This window comes from Acyrthosiphon pisum, chromosome A1 (assembly GCF_005508785.2).
Source record: "Acyrthosiphon pisum isolate AL4f chromosome A1, pea_aphid_22Mar2018_4r6ur, whole genome shotgun sequence".
NCBI classification, from domain to species: Eukaryota; Metazoa; Arthropoda; class Insecta; order Hemiptera; family Aphididae; genus Acyrthosiphon; species Acyrthosiphon pisum.
Window position 1 is genome coordinate 16,886,284 of NC_042494.1, and position 6,795 is coordinate 16,893,078.

Sequence of the window (6,795 nt, forward strand, 5' to 3'; positions counted from 1 at the left end):
CATCCCAAGATCTTATAAGGATATGATACCGATATGGTTGATACTTTTTTAGTCTCATTTGCGGTCAATTTATTTTGATCTACATGACAAATATGAAGAATTTAAGACGCAATATGCCTATATATAAGGTGGTATATTTATACTATGTAGATGCTATATAATATATTTATTTATTATAAACACGTATTGGCAGTATTATATAAGTCACGTGTTTAAAAGTCTATTATTGTCGATATTTATACGTAATCCTATCCATTTAAGGAGTACCTTGTTGCGGTTGGATCATTTTTACTGCTGTATTAAAAAAAATTAGAAATTGATATTGTTGGACTGGACTGATGTATATAAAGTTTTCTGAGTTATATTTTACAGGTCCTTTAGAAACTCAAAACCGGCGTTCAAAACAATCATAATCGAACATGATACAGTGATACATAATAACGTACCTATAGTCTATACGGTTAATCCTAAGCCAGGTTATGTATATGAAGGAAAATTTAAATACCTATATAAAATGTATATATACTAAATAGGTATATTATATATTATTGACAATATGGCACCAAACATTTCATATTGGAAACATATTTTATTGGAAAGGTATAAAAAATAAAAAATTGAGCCCCGAAAAAATAATTGTCTTCGCGGGGACACAATTGGTCTTTTTCTTGTTTACTTACTCATTGAGATGCAGTGGCTTACACCATGAGCACGCTTACAACCAACGTATAAATGGAAATATATAATATACCTATAAAAAGTGTGATCCATATATATTATGTTTATGCCACGATAGCTTTAGATATCTTATATCGTGGTTTTCGCGAACATTTCGAATTGGGATAATTTGAAATCAATTTACCGCTAAATGCACACAAAAGGTGCTGAACACAATTATTGTCCCCCAGTCCTTATAATCGTCTTACAATCCTGCGTGATAGTGTTGACGCCCCCCACCCGACCACAAAAACCGAGTTTCTGATGCGAATTTCGCTCCTTCTGCTGCCCACGTGTAGCGCAAGCCAGTATTCGATACTGGCTCATATACGAAGAATTCGTATTAAATCTTTACATTTTTTATCAATGGTATTACGTCGAGAGTCTTCCCTATTATTAGTATTTTTTAGACGTAGATAACGCAAACACTGCAGTCATATTATTGTTATAGGTACAAGCTGCTGGACGTTAGATCAGACTTGTGCAGTATAATATAATGGATATATACCAGATACCTATATACATTATACAGTATATAAGTAGGTATTAGTTGGTCGTATTATATGGCCACATAATATAAACAGGCACCTATATAACATTACAGACGCCCACCCTGCTGTCTGAAAGCAAATATATTTATAAAATACACACAATATCATTGTGATCATCGTCTCGCTATACGGATAATAATATAATACAACGGAACAGAAACGCAGGTCGTCGTAGTCGTCGTCATAGAAATAGGTAATATTATTTTATATACAGAAATACACACACACACACAAGTAAACAACGTATTATTTTAAATACATGTAATCATTGAATATATACACTCGTATATTATATTTTATACTATTATACATATATAGATACAAAACGATTTACATTCGAAGGAAACAGCTGTTTTAAATTTTGAACGAATTACTATGTTTCAGTTTAAATCACTACGTCGATAATATATAATACAACATTATATACCTACCTATATTATGATGGACACTGCAGACTGCAGAGTGCAAACTGTATATTATTATAGACTTAAAACAACCCAATAATTTGGAAAATGTTCGAAAGCTTGTAATTTTAATAAACGATTGTATAGCTATATTATATTTATGTACATTTGTTAAACTTATACATAATATATACGACACGTTCATATACAGTTCTTGTCGTGCTCGTCGACCATCGTATTATGGGTTGTGCATATTATAGTAAGCTTTTGTTTATAAAATTACTCACATTATTTCTGTATAACATATTACATAATGTATGGTATACCTAATATGATTCAATATTATTATAGGTGATTTATTTATTCTACTAAATTTTCATATTTCATATTCCACTTTACTATATTCATTCTACTTATGACTTATAGTTAGGACGTTAGGTATTTGTAGATATACATATAATATAGATAGATATAATATTTTTAGATCTATATTATTTTCAGAAAGCCGATATAATTATTTTAGATTCTGAGCGGAGCGATGAAGCTAGTGGTTTTACAATGGTGTTTATTTTAATTTTTTTTTTGTTTTTTATTTTTTTTTTTTTATTCTTTATACAAAATTTCTACCAGAAGGAATCCTTCGATTTCCACATATAGTATCTTATCTTTTAGCAAATTGGACCAAGATGGTACTTTAAAGAGGTCATTTCTCGATTTTCTCAATAGTTATTTAATGCCACGGGAAAAACCACCGGGAAATTACAAAAAAACGCTAAAAATTGGATTTTAATTTGTAACGCTTTGTTTATCACCATAGAAACGAATAAAAAATTATCATATTTTAATATTAATTCAACTTACATGATAAAATAAATAATAACAAAATATAAAATATACAGACTGACAAACCGTCTCCGCTCAGAATCGTTTTTTTCTTATACGATGATATTATATCATTGAATTCAAATCTAATACAACCATTATACAATTACCCACTTGTAATCTACTGTACAGAAGAGCGACATCCACTTACCTGCTTTTTATATTTTATATACATTTATAGCCATATAGGTACTCAATTTTCCTTTTGATCTACCTATCTAGTTATCGACTATACCTATCATAAATTCGTTTGCTCATGGTAATTCAATTTTTTACCATATTTGTGTTCATATTAAGATTATACTTAACGAGTATATGTTTGATTTTTTATCTCAATGTTCAGTTATAGCTTAGATAATTTGTCTGAAGATTATATACAATTACCTATATTAATTATTAAGTCAACAATTGTTGTACAATATTACTACTGTACAGTACATTATACATGTTCGTTGACCATCATAACAATAATACGGTTTTATTTCTTGCAATACAATGCAATACATCATAATTAAAACAGAAAAATTAAATTGCAAAACCCAACCAAAAATCAAAGCTTGTAAATGGTTGGATTGAGTTTTCATATCCAGAAATAAACAATTATCATAATTGATAACAATAAACAAAGAACAATTATTAATGTACTTACTTACGTTAGAATATTAATAAAAAGTAAAATAAAAAATAAAAATACAATTTACGGGAAGTATGCATACTTAAACAATAATTAATTTGTTATACTTTAAATAAACTATTAATCCTTTTTAAATTCCGTAATACCACTAAAATTATCAATTTTAATATTTTATTTACGTAACAAATAAATTCCATTAAAAATTGGACTTTGTTAAATGTAAGACTGTAGTACAACTAGGAACATTTAAAATAACAGTTTAGCTTTAGCTACATAGTACTATAATTATGTTTTATATTATGATCTTTAAGATTAACTTTATACATGTATACTAAATTGAGATGTATACAAATAGATTATTCAAATTATAAACATTAAGTTATTTATAAATTAAGCTCTCCCTAAGTCAGAGGGTTTCCACAAACCACAATGGTGGGCCTTCCCTCTTCACACGATTGTCATGTTGTTATTAATCTTTGTTATCAAATTTACTTATTGTATATAAAATATTATATATATATAATCTATAGATTGAAAAGGAATATACTATTTTGTTTAAATAAAAAAAAAAAAATAAAGCTTTTATGATAGAAACTTGGCTATAACAAAATTATTTTAATTAAATAATTAATAGTTACTGATAATACATTAATATGAATATTAAAATTTAAAAGTACCACCCCACACATAATATTCCTTTATTAGCAGGGCTTGGGTTTTATAGCATTGGCAAATTACCATAAAAGTCAGACAAAAATATCATAGTCATTAGTCACCTATACCTACGTATTTTGGAATACATCAATGATTCCAAGGATAAAAATTTATATTCCCTACATATTTTCGCATAATTAAAAATTACATTTTAGATGCTTAGTGCCATTTTTTTATGAATAATATGCTATAAATTTGATTTAATTTGTGTGTATTTCATAGTACTTTTTAAGGCTATAAAATTCTTGTCCTGCATGTGAGGGCCCTATTGTTTATTCTCTTTTATGTTATTATCACTTATCACATATCATAATATGTTTGCTTATAATATATAATTTATAGAAGTGTGCAGCTAAAAGAGTAAAAGATTACTGCTTGTATAATGTATATTGTATATATACCTACCGTGAATACAACGATTGCAACCACCGTTCGATGACGCTCGTTTTATGTGTGTAATGTGTATATTAATATATATTATATATATATTTCAAGTATATAGCTATATGAAAAAAATTGTCTTCATCGCTACTATTATACGTGAGTATATATTATGCTCGTATGTTAGATTTATATACATTCAATGCGGTTGGTCTCCGAGTATTGTAATAGGCCATAACTAATTTGTGACCGCCCAGGGTGCAGCCTGAGATGACGTTAAGATTGTTATATAGGTATCATTTCGGCACGATATCTAAGGTTTTGGCGTTTTGCTGCCATGCCGCATAAACGCTGTACAAACACCGACTTATTGTAGAAAAAAAAATACTTTTTTAAATTTTTTAGATGAACTAAATTTATCTATGATACGTATATATTTGCAAAACTATTAATTTTTAAATAGGATTAAATTAACGCGGAAACAATTATGGAGTTGAGTACTGATTTGCCTATGTACCTACCTAACTACCCAAGGTTAAATGTACGATTAAAAATTTAAATGTTTTCTAATATTTAATGTTATTACACCAGCGTCTACTTTAATATAATTTCAAAAAATTCTAAATTTATAATAGGTATATGGATTCATTTTTATCATCCATCTTATAAAATAAATCCATCGGCATTGATATACTCAATCTTCAAAAATAGTTATTTGCATTTATGTATGAATTAAATATTTTCCAAGTAGGTAAAAACATTATTAGCCAGAATACAACAGCATAATCAAGAAATAATAGGTATATTTAAAATAGAGTACCTATTTATACAATTAATAATAATGTATATAATTATTATATAGTTTACAAATGTATATTAGGTATATACAACGTTTATAATAAATTTTAATCTAATAATTTTTCTTGGAAAAAATAGATAGGTAGTTAAATATTATAATATAGGTTAATATTAAATGTATTAAACGTGTCCAGTAAAAATGATTATTAAGGAAATGGCATATACCTCTATAGTTAAATGAATTATGTACTATGTATCAACGCGTTCCTGGGCCTATATAGATCTAAAACTTCTTGGGCCATAAATTATAAATTGGTTAATTACCAGCAAACATTTGGTGGATCTTTTTTTCTATGCATTAAAGATGTATAATATACAATTATTTATTTTTTGAATTTGGTGGTAACTATATAGAATGAGTACCTACCTAACTATATCATTGAACGATGTTAAAATAAAATTATCATAGTTTTATAATGACTGCACAGAAATACATTTATATTTGCTCTGTTCGTATAATAAACGTGAGAATATAACTGTATAGTTCACTAACAATGTGTGTTGAAGAGGTGAAAAAAATAATTAAAAATACTTCTGTAGTTCTGTAAAAGAAGAACTCGATGTCCAGATAATACATAATATATGATTTACGATATATACACGTCTTGTAAAATAAACGTCAAGTAAAATACGAAAATTCATATATACATTTAATATATGATGCTATATTATTGAGTATATACCTATATATACATTATATATACAAATAAAATATGTATTAGGTATATAAACGAATATGTCGAACAAATTGGCCGAGAACAGACGCGGCGAAGAGATTTGCACTTGTTGGGTGAAATACACGCGCAATATAATAAAATAATGTGCGCCTTTTTATAATATCATATATACCGCGCATATGCGCTCATATATATTATGTATACTAATATATATATAGTGTATACAACACGATGAGGGGGAACGGTATTCGAAGTGCAGACAATAAAAGGCTACCGTAACTATATATATACACACCAATGATCGAGGCTTTTATTTTCTCTCTCTCTCTCTACACACATATATATACAGTCTCCTCACCAAGGCGGTGGCGGCGGCAGCGGCGCTGTGTGAGAAACTCACTTTATTCTTCGGCGGTCCCTTTCAACAGACGGCTGCGGCATCGCACAATGACACACACCAAACGTTTTTGCCGGGGCACCCTGGACCGGATCTGTCAACGGTTCGACCGATATAATTTATTTCCATCGCTATAATGTACAGAACGATCGAGATGGTGTTTGTATATATATATATAATATTATATAGTCTATAGGTATATATAAATTATACGATTACGGGCGTTAGCGAATCGCAGACATCTCCGAGACGAGCCGACTTTTCGTATATGATGTAATATACAGAGACCAATAGGTATTTGATAAAATGTACCCAGAATGTCAATAAATCGAAGAAATATAGGTGTATTTATTATATTTTGTAGGTAGGTACCTCGTACCTATAGGTCTTATAACAGTATTGTTGCATATTGGGGACGCTGTGAAAGAACCGTGTATAGTGCGTGTATATAAATATTATAGGTACCTTACCTTTTATTATATATTTTAGTGCGCCCAAATCGGCTAGTTCTTCAATAGGCGTATTATTTCAGTTTCTGATCGGATTTTGTTCGTGTATCTGTCGGTCACCTTTTGGTGCA